This window comes from Hibiscus syriacus, unplaced genomic scaffold (assembly GCF_006381635.1).
Source record: "Hibiscus syriacus cultivar Baekdansim isolate YM2019G1 unplaced genomic scaffold, ASM638163v2 tig00111081_pilon, whole genome shotgun sequence".
NCBI lineage: Eukaryota > Viridiplantae > Streptophyta > Magnoliopsida > Malvales > Malvaceae > Hibiscus > Hibiscus syriacus.
In genome coordinates, this window is record NW_024062974.1 from 168,122 (window position 1) to 184,580 (window position 16,459).

The 16,459-nt window shown below is 33.3% G+C and overlaps 1 pseudogene; it reads right to left on the reverse strand.

The window, feature by feature from the left end:
* Nucleotides 1-8,800: 8,800 nt before the first annotated feature.
* LOC120152005 lies at nt 8,801-15,058 on the reverse strand (annotated as a pseudogene).
* Between the last annotated feature and the right edge of the window lie 1,401 nt (nt 15,059-16,459).

Here is a 16,459-nt window from a genome sequence, read left to right on the forward strand (position 1 = left end):
AATTCGAACCGAATTAACCGTTAACCGAATTCTAAAAATTTTCTTAACCGTTAACCGACCGAACTAATTCGGTAATCGAACCGAATTAACCGAACTAATTCGGTTCGATCAGTTAACCGAATTAATTCGGTTATTTGAACACCCCTAAGTGGGTGGTTGGTGTGTTTGAAAAAATAAATAAAAATTAGAAAGTTTATAAAGGTAAATTAAATATAAAATCATTATTCAATGACCTATTTGATATTTTGCTAGAAATCGATAATGTTAGTGACCAATTTATTACTTTTAAAACTTTAGTAGGAAATAAAACCTGATAAAAATATTAGTGACCATTGGGGTGTAGTTTACCCTTTTTTATTATCTTTATCAAACATACAATTTTCATTACAAAATTTGTTATTTACTTGCACTACTAAAAATATAAATATAATCTTTCAATTTTCTTTCACCGAATGGAAATGCTCACGTGCGGCGTTTAATATACTGTTAAAAAAAGTTGGTATCGGTTTTGTTATTGTTGTGCATAACAAAACCAGTAAAAATTACCGAAAACATCATTATTTCTATCTCTTTTGTTATTATTTTGGTATTTTACCGAGTTTCTTAACAAAACCGGTAAAAGCGCTACCGGTTTTGTTATTGTTGTGTATAACAAAACCGGTAAAAATTACCGAAAACATCATTATTTCTACCGGTTTTGTTATTATTTTGGCATTTTATCGGGTTTCTTAACAAAACCGGTAAAAGCGCTACCGATTTTGTTTTTTTTTACCGGTTTTATTATTGTTGAGCATTTTACCGGAAATGTTAAAAAACATTGATGTTTTAGATAGAAATAACAATGTTTTAGGTCATTTTTACCTTGTTATGCCCAACAATAACAAAACCGGTAAAAATAGACTTTTTTAATGATAAAATTAGTAAACACAAAGATTTGTTTCCAACATTTTGTCCAGTATGGTTCTCAAACATAAAGTTTCCAAAACAGTGTCGATACATTTATTGTAAGTATCGATCAGCAAAACATCGAAGCCAATTATTATAAAGTAATAGCAATTATTATAAAGTAATAGGTAAAATATACCGGTTTAATGAGAGAATATGTAAACATATGTGTCGATACATCTTCTAAAAGTATCGACCCTAAAAACATCGAAACCGATAATTATAATGTAATAGGTAAATTTACAATATAACTGGTATAAATATACCAGTTTTATGATAGAATATGTCAATATAATGTATCGACACAAATTTAAAAAATGTCGATACATTTTGTCCAGAATGAATGTCAAACGAGGTGCACGCATAAAGTGTCGATACATTTATTAAAAGTATCGATCCCAAAAACATCAAAACCGATAATTACAATGTAATAGGTAAATTTACAATGTATCCAGTAGAAATATACCGGTTTTATGAGAAAATAGGTCTACATAAAATATCGACACGTTTTAAGTTTGTGTTAATACTTTTTCCAGAATGAATGCTTAACGAGGTGCACGCATAAAGTGTCGATACATTTACAATTGTATCGATCCCAAAAATATCGAAACCGATAATTATAATGTAATAGGTAAATTTACAATGTTACCGGTATAAATATACCGGTTTAGTTAGAAAATATGTCAATATAAGTGCTACCTATTACATTATATAAGCGCTACCTAATATGTTATTGTACTTGATAATATTTCCGGTTAAATGCCTATTTTATTATATAAGCGCTACTTATTACATTATATAAGCGCTACCTAATATGTTATTGTACTTGATAATATTTCCGGTTAAATGATATAACATAACCGATGTAAATTTTAATTAGTCACTTGTTTAACCAGTCATGCCGTTTTTTAACCGCCGCACATCAGAACCTCCCAGAAAACAAAGTTTGGTATATTTGAATTTGATACCAGAAAAGATCCAGATTTAAGTTTCTTTAGCATCAAAATTAATAATACAAAACCAAAAAATTAACTTTAGATAGACACCAAAGCTTATGCTCCAAACTCAAAACCGTCGTCCGACGACCGGCGGGCTAAAACTGCAGGCTTCCGACAAAATTTTAAAAGTTTTTAAAAAACTCAATTATGAAGCTTCATGGATTAATATCAACATAACAAAAACAATAAATCATTCATAATTTGCTCAAACGTATGCTACATGTCTCGATATTGATACAATCGTTTCCAACAACCCCGTCGATGTAAAATGTTCCAGGTCATTCTGGTCCAATATAAGGGTTTTATACACCGATGTTATCAGACTCGACGTATGCTACAAATGCCTTGATATTGACTGAGACTGCTCTACCATATACATTTCAGTTACAAACCTCATATTCGCCGTCCTCATTCTCTGGATTTTCAACATTTTCATTCAGTGGTGAGAATTTTGCTCAGACGCCTCCGCAATTATTATCTTCATTGGTCATCATCCATCACCGTAAGACTCAGTAGTACACGATGATGTCGGGCAATCTACTAACAACGATGTTGAAGATTCTAATAATGAACCTTTAATACGAAGAAATTCGACGCATAATTGACAACTATTGTGTTGTGAAACCGGTTCAGATAGAGGTCATACGTGAATAGTAGGATATTTTCACTTTTCTTTTGTTCGTATTGTTAATGTTAAAAATGGTATTTTTATTTTATATATATTGTCGCTTTATTTGAAGTATTTATCAAACAAAAATATGATAATAATTACTAGACTTAATATTTTTTTAAAATAAATTTTGGAAACAAATAATTATTATATTTAGTTTAAAATATAAATAAATGAGTTAGTTCAAATATGAGGGAATTTTTTTTCAAATAACAGCTAATTAAAATTGCTTAAAATATCACAATAGAATTTAAATATTAAAAAATTAAAATTAATTACCACTTAGAGATGAGGGGAAGGGAACTTTAGGAGAAGTAAAAAGAGTGATTTTAATGGGTCTAGAACCTATGACTTAAGAAAATTTAAGTAAATAAAGATGAGCAATTTGACAAACCAGCTAAATATGTTTTCTCAAAGTTGTATAAACTTATTTGACAAAACATTATAATATTTTAATCTTTCTACAACTATCTGCCACAGCCTCGTCAACAATGCTAGGGGGAATTGACCAATTATTAGGCATGAACTCGAGAAATTTTATAACTTACACAATATTATTAATACGAATCAAAATACGATATAACACAAACACAATAATAACTTCGGCTAGTCTTTTTACGCAACTAATACAAGCTTTTCTAAGCTATCTTTCTCTCTTTTCTTTTCTTACTCACTCACCACATTCATATTTAAAATAAGCTAAATACATATATATAGCAGTAGATAAACCGCCTCAAAATTTCTGTGAATTGGTCGCCAAGTATTGCTGCCACCCTTATTTGTTTATCTTCAATTTTGCAACCTTAAGCTACTGCCAAATGTTAATTGTTGTGGCCTTTTTAATCTTAGCTGCTGGTACTTCATTCTCTTAATTGTTAAACACTTTTGTATTGATGACGTGATTAATTTTAATGTTGGCACACAACTTCATCTCCACTTGCCACGTATGGTTATCCATATAACTCTCCAAGTGGACATTATCATATCCACCATTTTGATTTAGCTTTGCAAACATTTATGGAAAAAACAGGTTTGATATTCTAACACTCCCCCTTAAATATGATTTTCCATTTTAATCTTTTTCTGATTGTCATCTTCGACTGTTTCTTCATATGTTATGAGATCAGTCTTTGCAAGTAGATTGAAAAATGAGACATTTTATAATTCGTAATCATTGTACCTTTTTGTATTCTTCTCTCCTTTGTAGATATTTGAACTTTTGTTCGAGGTACATCATAACTTTATGTTCTGCTGCTGCTTGATAATAGTGATGCAGTTGAATTTTGTTGAGGACTTTGATCATCATCTTGTTCATCTTGATCGATAAGATTGTCGTCGTCTTTATCTTCATAAAAAATACTCCTTCAACTTTCTTTTCTTCTGTGCTCCATCTCTAGTATTATGCTTCATCAAACTCGAAATCTCTTGAAATTATTACTTTATTGGTAAGAGGATTATATAGCTTGTAAGCTTTACTTTTTTTTTCATTATAGACGAAGAAAATACATTTTTCTTCTCTGTCATCAAGCTTCTTTATTGTCTGTTTAGGAACGTGGGCGTATGTGATGCATCTGAAAATCTTGAGGTGTCCAAATCTTGGTTTCTGACCACTCCATTCTTCATTTGGTGTCATGTAGTTCACACTTTTTTGTTGGACATCGATTTAAAAAGTAAACTGCACAACGAACAACTTCAGCCTATAAATTTCTTGGTAAGTGCTTACTTTTTATCATGCTTCTCGTTATGTCAAGAATTATGAGATTCTTTCTTTCAGCTACTCCATTTTGTTGGGATGTGTATTAACTGTTAGCTGATGAATGATGTTATGCTCTTTGTAGAAATCTTCAAATAAATTTGAGGTATACTTGCCTCCCCTGTTTGATATGAGTATTTTTAAATATTGGTTGCTTTTCTTTTCTACCATTACTTTGAATTCTTTCAATTTCTCTAACGCTTATGATTTTTCTTTTAACTGTTAAAATCATCAATAAAAGTTAGATAGTATATGTTTCCACCAAGTGATGGTATGTCGAAAGGACCATCTATATCTGTGTGTACTCCCTCCAACAGCTTTCGGGATCGCCACGATCTGCCAACTTTGAAGCTTTGGCTATGTTGCTTTCCTTTTATGAGAGCCTCACATAATTGATTTGGAGGGTTGATCTATGAAAATCCTTTCATCATACTTACTTTTGATAAGAGCTTCAAACCCAAAAATCCAAGATATCCATATCGTAGATGCCACAGCCATGAATCCTCTTTGATCGCAATCTTCATGCATCTTACTTCTCCTAACTCGATGTTATTAATAAAGAGACAATTTCGATTCATATAAACTTGGACAATTAATTCTCCATCTTTATTTATGATGTTGAGGGAGCGATTCTTCATCTCCACTTTGTATTCTTTTTTCCAAAAGTTGACCAATGCTGATGATGTTATTTTTTAAAGTCAGTACATAATAAACATCTGAGATGTACTTTTTCACCATTTTTTTAGTAATCATGACTTCGTATTTTCCTTTGACTACTACATGCTAGTCGTCTCCAAATGTTACTTAACCATGAATTATCTCGTCTAACTTCACGAATAGCTCTTTTCGGCCCTACATGTGGTTACTAGCACAATTGTCGAGATATTAAATTTTTTTCTTGAATTTTTCATTTTCTTTGTAAGTAAGAAATACATGAGATTTTTTCACTTTTTCTTCTTCAATTGTTGCTACATTATTTCTTTCTTCTTGTTTAGGAGCTGATTTACACTCATAACTAAAGTGACCATACTTGTTGCAATTATAACATTGTACCTGTAATTTATTTACTTGTTGATATCTGCCTCTACCTCGGCTTCAGAATCCTCGTCCATGACCTATGTTTGAAAATTTTCACTCGTTTGAGTGGTGTCATATGATCGACCACCACATCCTCGTGTTCCTCATCCTCCCCTATATCTTCTATGAAAACCACCATGATTTTCTCGGCCTCGTGTGTAGCTAATGTTGGCTTCTCCTTCATTGACATTCATTTTGCTTTGGAAAGCTTGCTTTAAATTTTCAATATCTTTATTTTGTTTAATCTTCTACTCATGGGCTTGAAGTGAACCCACAAGCTCGTCCATCAATATTTGAGATAAATCTTTAGATTCTTCGATTGCCACGACCACGTAGTCGAATTTTCGTGTCAATAATCGCAAAATCCTTTCAATCACTTTGATTTCATCGAGTGATTCACCATTTCTCTTCATTTCATTTACTACCGTTTTCACACGGCTAATGTAATCATCGATTTTTTTATTTTTTATTTTCAACATTTCAAACTTAACTCTTAGGGATTGTAAACGTACATTTTTTACATTTTCTGCACCTTAAAGAGATTTTTGTAAAATTTCTCACGCTTGCTTTGTGATTTTTGCATCTGGGATTTTTTCAAAAGTATATTCATCTACACTTTGAAAAAATAAAGAACAACGTTCTTTTGTCTTTTTTACGTGATTATTTTAGTATCTTTTTCTCTTCATTTGTGAAGGTTGCTTCTGCTACTGCATATCCCAACAATCTTGGTAACCAAATAACGCCTTCATTTGGATACTATAATTGTCATAATTTAACTTTATCAATGTCGGGATTTGTTGTTGAATCATATTGGTCATCTTATCCGCTACGTAAACTCGAACTAAGCTCTGATACTACTTGTTGGAAGCGTGAATGGACACTTGATAAATTTTATAACTCACACAATATTATTAATACGAACCAAAATAAGATACAATACGAACACAATACTAGTTTCGGGTAGTCTTTTTACAAAAGTAATACAAGCTTTGCTAAGCTCTCTTTCTCTCTTTTCTTTTCTTACTCACTCACCACATTCATAATTAAAATATATATATAAACCGCCTCAAAATTTCCGTGAATTGCCCGCCAAGTATTGCTGCCAACCCTTACTTGTTTATCTTCAATTTTGTAACCTAAAGTTATTGCTAAATGTTAATTGTTGCTGCATTTTTAATCTTAGCCGCTGCCGCTTCATTCTCTTAATTGTTAAGCACCTTTGTATTGATGACATGATTACGTTTTCATGTCGTGTTGTCACACAACTTCATCTCCACTTGCCACGTATGGTTATCCATATAGCTCTCCAAGTGGACATTTTCATATCCACCATTTTGATTCAAGCTTTGCCCACATTAATGGAAAAAAGCAGGTTTGATATTCTACCATATGTATTTTTATATTAAAAATCTGTTTTTTTCTTTCCAAAATTTTATAAACTTATTTATTTTTAAAATTTTAAAATTTTATCTCTCAACATAAAATTATGTGTTTATTCCATGACACTCTGCAAAATGAATGGTTGTCTTTCTTATGTCTCGAATTTCAGTTGACTAAGTTTCCATAGTTGTTTAATAAAAAAAAAATTTCCATAGTAATCATATGGGTAAAGTTTCCATAGTTGATTGTGTCGGTGCCGGGTTCAAAGTACCTTATTAGCACGTTGACAAATGCAGACGGCTCAAAATCATGGGAGTTTACTTTAGACACGCTCTTCAATTTTGAATAATGGAAAGGAAATGTCATTATATATTTCAAGATATATTACATATTTAGTCATCCAGTTAATTTTATGATTTTGTTTTGGTCATTTAATTATAATTTTTTAAAATCATACGTAACATTATGTTTTAGTTTTATTTTAATTACTAGTTGTTAAAAAATAAACGATAATACTGACATGTCACCATAAGATAATGTCATGTTATCATTGAAAAATTAGAAATGTCTCGTCAATAATTTTGTTAAATTTTTAATGGTAGATTACCGAAATGAAACAAAAATGTAATGTTAGACATGATTTTGAAAAAAAATATTTAATTAGATAATTAAAAAAAACCACATGAATTGTTAAATGACTAAATACATAATTTATCCTACATTTTACCTTGAAATCATATTACAGTTTTTTTATTAATCTAAGGTGATTACAAGTAGTATCTATTCTAAAGATTCTCAATCATTTGTCAATAAAAGTTCAAACACCTTTGTAGTCTATGGTGCTCGAACCTGAGACATCTAGGGAAAATAATCATCCCTTTAACTAATGAAGTAGCTTGGTTCGTACAATTATATGACAATTTTAAAAATTATTTGATTAAGTTGTTAAAATCATGGATGGACTGAAGGGGGTGGGTCACGGGTGGAGACAATCATACCCTTAAAATTTTAAAATTATGATATATTTTATATTTTTTAAAGTATTTTTTTATTGAAAATATATTTTTTCCTCTAAAATTTTATGAATACGTCCTTCTTAAAATTTTAAAAATTCACATTTAACATAAAATTATGTATCCTTCCATAATTGAAGTGGATGATTCAAAATATTTTAAAATGATTGAAATTATTACAAGTTGAATATAATATATACAGTATTTCTGAAGGTGGATAACATGACCCAACAAACATCCAAGTTTTAAAATGACATGTTCCATTTAAAAAAAATATTAGATTTCCCATTTTGTTTAAATGTAATAGCTATTTTTTATATATTTTAATTTATTTCTCAATTCAGTTTATGTATTACTTTTTTTTCACATTTCCTATGTAATTGAATAAACTAAAACATTTGAAATTTAAAAAATCAAATAAAATACAAAAAAATAGTTAAAATATATAAAATTTTAAAATTTCTTTTTAGAAAACTCATTTTTTCACTTTTTCTGATTTTTAATGATTTTTTAATTTTTAATTTTTAATTTTAATTAAACATAATTAAAATTTGAAAAAATATAAGTTAAAAATATAAATTCTAAAAATATAGATATTTTTAATATTTTTATAATTTATTTGTATTATTTGACATTCTGTATTTCAAATTTTTAAACTTTTTGAACTGTAATATATTTTGATTTGATGATATTTTTTTAACGACAGTAATAAAAAAAGATTAAATAATAATATAAAAATAAACTGGAAAATAATACTAAGATTAAATTGAAGATTAAAGTAAAGTAGAAAAGTCCGAAGGGATACAATGTTATAATCACTCAAAGTTGCAGATATTAGTTCCTTGGCACCGAACCTAATCCCAATCCCGTCGCACTACAAAATGAATTAATAAAAGAATTGAGAATTTATTTATCTAAAATTTAAAAAATGAAAAAAAGAGAAAATTATCCTATCCACATACATGGTGTTAAATAAATATGCTCACCTTTCATAAAAAATAATTATGGAACTTATTTCACAATTTTTAAAGCTGCATATATAAACATTGAAAGCTAGTCACATTCACCGGTATTTCTTCTTATGTGTAGTATCAAAAATAGGCCTTAATATTTATTAAAATGGTCATTTTAACTCTTATTTTCTTTTTTTAAGCATTTTAGCCCCAACATTCCACTTTAGGGTAAAAAAACACCCTCTATAGATGAAAACTATTAGTTAACACTCTATTAACACTTTAAAATGGGAACTTTTTTTAACCTAAAATGTAATGAATACTGAAAAAAGTATGCTACCAAGAGCCTCCACCAGAGGTTGCTTCTTTCTTTGAGCATGACCAAGCTTGCATGTTTTAAGCTTGCCTCCTTCGTATTAGCAAGAAAAAAAAAGTGATTATTCTGATAAATATTAGGGAATTTTTTGTCTTAAAATGAAATGTTGAGGGTTGAAATGTTCCAAAAATATAATAAAAGATAAAATGACCATTTGAATAAACGTGGGAGGCTAATTTTAGCATTATCTATTCTTCTTTGTACTAAATTAAACACTTGAATTAACAAACTAACCGGCTACGTGGATCGTCTTCCATTAAGGGAAGACAATTGTTAGTATTAATAAGTCCAATCATTGCTTGCTGCAAAAACACATCATGGCTGACCACTGCTATCTCCTTCTCTTTCCTTGTCCACAACTTGCAACATTTCATAAACTCCATGCTTTTTGCTCGTAAAATGAAGAAACAAACTCTAAGTCCCAAGTTTTAGAGCTAACCAATTCAAAAACTTTATTCCCCTGGATAACATGTCTTCTAGGGTTTCTCTTTCAGTTGCTTTCCATAAAACATCGTCTTCGTTTTCGATCTGAACATTGTGCTGTGTTGAGATACATTAAGTAGCTGAGGGTTCTGTTCACGTGGTTTAGCAGTTAATGCATGGCATACATGAAGAAGTTGGATTATAACTAATTTGCATAGGTGTCAAAGTTGCTAGGAATCTATTCTAGAAGTTGTAGGTTGTTAAATTTGTTATCAATCTGCTATAAGAGGTTAAGTCTAGGTGGTGTATAATTGACGTTTTTGTGAATGAAAAGTAATTCCAGATTTCTGTTTGTTTTCCAAGCTTTGCTTTACATGGTATCATTCATTATTTGTTCCTGAGGTTGCCTCTGTGTACTACGCTGTTCTCGTCACCATGGAGTTCTTTACGAACTGATCTACCATGGCTGTTATCAGTCTCCATTACAAACTCTAATCGCTTAAAAAAGGAAATGACAGTATGCGCACATATCTCACTCGTATCAAAGAGGTTTGTGATGCATTAGATTCATGTGAAAGTGCGATTCCTCAAGCCGAGCATATTGCTAGCAAATTAAAAGGTCTCCCTCGTGAATATCAACCATACATTGCGTTCATCACCACCATGAAAGATGCGTTGTCTCTTGAAAAGATCTGCTCGATGTTGATCGATGCAGAAACGCAATTGGCTGGGTTTGATTCCCAGGAAAAAGTATTTTCCAATGAATGCGCATATAGTGCAAGCTGGCTTGAAGGCTGCTGGTCAAGGCTATCACGATCGCGGTTCTGGACGATCAGGATCTAACAATTTTGGTCGCGGTGGAGGACGTGGCCGTGGTCATCCACGTGTTCAGTGCCAGCAGTGTGGCAAAAATGGTCACCTGGTTGTTGACTGTTGGTATAGGTTCGATCAGACCTTCACTGGTCGATCAACAGATTGTGCAGTAGCTCAAGGTGGGTCAGGCTCTGCTAATTACTCTGGTGTTGAGATGATTTCTATTGGTGAGGATGACTATGTATGCTGCACCAAATCTCGTACTGAGGAACAACTTTTTCATTCCTCACAGCCTCAGCCACGTGTTACTGCTACCACAAGGGATCACTGGGTGGTTGACTCCAGGGCTACGCATCATGTAACACCCTACTCAGCCAAAGTGTTTAATCAAAAGAGAGAATGTCTCTAGACCAGGTAATATTACTGTTGGCAGTGATGATTCTTTTTCTATTAGAGCAATTGGTAAAACTGTTTTATGATCTTCTTCTTCTCGATCTTTGATGTTAAATGATTTGCTACATGTACCTAAGATAACTAAAAACCTTCTCTCGGTGTCGAAGCTTGCTAGGGACAATAGTCTATTTTGAATTTCATGCCTCTCATTGATGCGTTCGTGATTAAGGAACTGGTTAAGTGTTGTTGCAAGGACAAGAGAATGATGATCTATATTTGTTTCAAGTAGATTCCATAAGTAATAAAAATGTTTCTGTTGAAGCCAATAGTGTTACTGCTTCACGTAATTTGTATGAAGTATGGTACAGACGCCTTGGGCATCCTGCTCATGGAACACTTTCGCAAATTTGCAAATTACTTGATGTAAATGTTGAGAAAAGTATTAATGAGACATGTGTTGCTTTTCATATAGGAAAGAGCCATAAACTTCCATTTTCTGATTCGTCCACTATCTATGAGCTACCTTTCCAACTTGTATTTATATATTTATGGGGGCCATCACCTATTGTTTCTAATGGCTACAAGTATTATGTTAGTTTTGTGGATGCTTGTACTAGACACACGTGGTTATATCTTCTCAAGGATAAGTCCCAGGCTGCTTATGCTTTTAATCTATTTCATCAACTTGTAAAGACACAATTTGGACTAAATATTTTAGCTGTTTAGAGTGATTGGGGAGGTGAATATTGTCGTCTGTCTCGACTGCTTGCTGAAGCTGGCATCTCTCATCGTATTACTTATCTACACACCTCTGAATAGAACGGTGTCGTGGAACGTAAACATAGGCATGTTGTTGAGTTGGTGTTAGTCTTGCTTGCACAAACATCCATTTTCAACCAATTATTGGTTGTATGCAGTAGTTATGGACGTGCACTTGATAAACAGACTTCCTTCTAGGGTGTTAGCTAGACGTTCACCATTTGAGTGTATGTTCAAGAAGAAGCCCAATTATGAATCATTCAGAGTGTTTGGGTGTAGATGTTTTCCTCATCTCAGACCATTCAATGCTCATAAGCTTGATTTTCGATCTCAGCCATGTACGTTCATGGGTGTTAGCTCTCAACACAAAGGTTTTCTTTGTTTAACACCTGATAAGCGTGTTGTTATCTCTCGCCATGTGCAGTTTGATGAATGGAATTTTCCTTTTGCTACTGATAAGTCTACCAACTAGTCATCACTTGATATCTTTGAGCAGGTCTCTCGATATTGTAATGGACACGACTAAGCTGCAGTCAGATGATGGTTCTTTGACAGCCATTTCTCAGTTACCTGTAGATAATACGAGTCTCAGATCTACATATTCAGGGCCAGATAATGAATCTGCTGCTCTGTCTGACATTTCCAGTGTTAATTAAGAAGACCTTGAGGTTGCCATGGAAACTCAGACAATGCCTGTAGATAATACGGGGACTGCAGTCAGTAATGCTCATCCAATGCTGACCCCGTAGTAAACGTGACATGTTTAAGCCAAAGGTGTATACAACATTTTTTGATGATGTTGTACCAACCACAATTTGAGAAGCACTTCAGTCTGCTGCATGGATTGAAGCAGTACATGCTGAGTATTCAACGTTACTTGAGAATGAAACATGGGTGCTTGTGCCCTTTCCTGCTGATAGAAGTGTAGTAGGGTGCAAATGGATCTTTAAGCTCAAACAGAATCCTGATGGATATGTGCTTAGGTACAAAGCTCGACAAGTTGCAAAAGGGTTTTCACAAGTTCCTGGTATTGATTTTCAGAACATATTTAGTCCAGTTGTGAAATTCTCAACCGTTTATGTTCTTTTGACCATGGTTGTTGCTCGAGGCTGGGTCCTAAGGCAAGTTGATATTAATAATGCCTTCTTAAATGGTGATTTGTATGAGGATGTATATATGCAGCAACCACCAGGGTTTGAACAACTTGCTTCAGATGATACTCTATTGGTCTGTAAGTTGCAAAAGGCTCTTTATGGCCTCCGTCAAGCCCCACGTAATTGGAATGACAAACTTAAGGTCAGCATGTTAGACTTAGGGTTTGTTGAATCCAAGGCAGTCGTGTCACTTTTTGTTAGACTTTAAGACAATGAATGTACGTATGCATTAGTATATGTCGATGACATTATAATAACAGGCACATCTGCTGATGCTGTAAATCAGGTAATTTGCATGCTTAGTTCTCGCTTCTCCCTTAAAGATCTAGGTGAATTGTCCTATTTTCTGGGAATTAAGGTTAAGAAGCTTGCTTCTGGTTTAATGCTGAGTCACCAGGCTTATATTTCTGATTTGTTGAAGAAAGCTCATATGAGTCAAGCAATGCCTGTTTGCACTTCAATGGTTGCTGCTACAAAATCTGCTGATCAAAGCAATGCTCTTCTAGCTAATGCTCGAGAGTATCGCAACATTGTGGGAGCTCTCTTGTATATATGTCATACTCAACCAGACATAGCGTTCGCAGTCAATAAAGCGGCTCAGTTTATGCAGTCTCCATGTGAAATACACTTGGTAGCTGTCAAACGCATCATGCGTTATTTAGTAGGTACATTGGATTATGGGTTGGTGTTTTCGGACACTGATGCCAGACTATGTCTTAAAGCCTTTTCTGATGCAGATTAGGTTGGTGATACCACTTATCATAGGTCTATGTCTGGGTATTGTGTCTTCCTTGGAGGCTGTTTGGTTGTATGGAATTCCAAGAAACAGAAGACCGTCTCTCGATCGACGATGGAAGCTGAATACATAAGTGTTATTGATTCAATTGTTTAGATTACTTGGCTTGCTGCTTTACTACGTGGTCTTGGGTTGTCCTTGAGTGATGCACCTGTGATTTGGTGTGACAACACGAGTGTTGTTGCCTTGAGTATAAACACCGTGTGTCATGCTCGATCTAAGCATGTTGAATTGGATGTGCATTTTGTTCGAGAAAATATTGCAGCTGGTCATCTTCAGGTGAGTTATGTTCCTGCTGCGTTTCAAGTGGCTGATGGTCTCACCAAGCCACTCACTAGACCAGCGTTTGAGCAGTTTCGAGAAAAGCTATGTGTAGTATCTAGTTAAGGAATGGAATGAAAAGAAGCGGGGAGAATGTTGAGGTACATGAAGTAGCTGAGGGTGTTGTTCACGTGGTTTAGCAGTTAATGCATGACATACATGAAGAATCTGGATTATAACTAATTTGAATATGTGTCAAGGTTGTTAGGAATCTATTCTAGAAGTTGTAGGTTGTTAAATTTGTTATCAATCTGCTATAAGAGGTTAAGTTTAGGTGATGTATAATTGACATTTTTGTGAATGAAAAGTAATTCCATATTTCTATTTGTTTTCCAAGATTTGCTTACTGCAATGCTTTACATGCTGTTGGTCAATGTTAATCAAAGTAGAAGAAGAAGAAAGGAAATTAACTAAGAATATACTACTTGCCATTAAAAAATAAACTGCCGCAAAACGAGACCGGTATTGGCTGATGCATCTTCTCTTGTAACATTCATATTTTCCCTACATTCAAAAGGATTGATTTTTTAAAAAAAGTGCATATGGTGGGATGTTTGCAGGCATACCAATCGTTCACGACACAGTTCAAATGCTATAATCGGTGGCCGGTTCAAAGCTGGTGTCTCGTCAACTATTCCATCTTCACCATGAAATATTCCTACTGCTGTTTGCAGTGTTCTGCAACAATTCAACCCATCAAAACCATGGAAATTTGTAGGGTATTTTGCCTTTACAGATACTGAAAATTTTGGTACCATGACATGGGGGAGGTGATGACTACCTCAATCCCCTTAAGCAGACCACTGGCACAAACATCTTTTTGTTTTTGGCATACCTGCTAACATATTCAACCATCAAAACCATTAACATAATGGTTGAATATTCCATTTTCACCTGTAGCTTCTCATAACAACATGCATAAATCACCTGTTGCGAGCCCTGAGAGGTGAGTTGAGCGTCGAAAAACTCCAAGGAAGTTGATGGATCTCGATTCCTCTCTTGTTCTAGATTGTGCATTCCTTGTGCATGCCTCACCTGAACTTTCACATCAACACTAGTTATATAACATAGTTCTTTTGATAATAAAAGCTTCATAATTAAACAAGAAAAATGAAAATATATATTAAAGAAACTAGGGGCAAACCAGATGAACAAGTTTATGAGGGCCATGTTACTGGTATGGAAAGGGAGCTGATGAAATTGTTTCCATTTCTGCAAATCTACGAGGCAGAGGACGATGAAGGAAAAAAGATACACAAATTGCTTACACCTGTTAACCTATGTATTAGAAAATAATAAGCTTCTCTAGAAGGGAAAATATGATTGTTTTTCTAAGGGAAATCTCCCTGGAAAATGCACACAAGATTAATAAACAAGGAACTACCAAAAGAAAAGTGTAGCGGTTTTAATTTTTTTTTCAAACCCTAAAAGTTATAAATAATCAAACCAGATTTTGACAAAGAACATGTATATAATCTAAATAAAGATGATATATATATAATCAAACCACATATATATGTTGTTCAAAGATACAAAATCAGAAACTAAAGAACAAAAGCATGGGTTGTCTACCAGAAGCGTAGTACTAAACTGCGGTGTCACAGTTACAGTTATGGCTACGGTGTTATGCTTGCGAATTTATTTCTTAAAAATAATTAAAATGCGGTTTACGATGTTGTGGTAATCTTAAAATATATTACATGCGACCATTATACTATATTGTGGCTGCAAATTAATACTGTGACCAGAAGAGGACGTTGAGTGAAAGAAACATGTTAACGTTTATCAACAGCTTAAAGGCATGATTGTTGGATATATTTTATTCCTACAAAACAATATACATACGCTACATCAAAACAGGTATATAGCGGCATTTGTCATGGCGTTTATATCCAAAATGTCACAAAATAGTAACATTAACAGTGTTTTTTCATAAACGACGCTAAAACTCATACTTTAGCGGTGTTTATTTCACAAACGACGTTACATATAAGTACTTTAGTGGCGTTTTTAAACAAACGCCGCCAAAAAATCTACTTTAATAGTGTTTCTAAACAAACGCCGCAAAAGAATCATTCTTTAGTGGCATTTTTAAACAAACTCCGCAATAGGGTATATATATTGTGGCGTTTTTAGACAAACGCCTCTACAACCTAGTACTATAGTGGCGTTTCTAAACAAACACCGTAAAAAAATTGTTCTTTAGTAGCGTTTTTGAAACAAACGCCACAATAGTTTAGAACGTTTGTGGCATTTTTTAAAAAAACTCCGCAATATGCTGAACAGCTAGTGATGTTTTGTCTGAAAACGCCGTGATAGTTTGTTTTATAGTGGCGTTTGGTTTTAAAAAACGTCGCGAAGTTTTATAAATACCTAAATCTCAATCATTCAGCTCTCCTTTTGTTTCAAATAGATTTCCAATCCCTAACCCAGTACAACCACCGTAGCGCAGCCACCAATAGAAGCTAGCATCGTTGTCGTTTCACTCTTCTTGCCAATCACCATGTATGTCTTTCTTCTTTGCCGCACCCTACTTTTTTTCTATAACAATTGGCCAAACGAAAGTTGTGTGTTTTCTTTTGGGTGATGTCTCATCAGATGATGAAGCTCATGATGAACCAAGGGTTAAAAATAA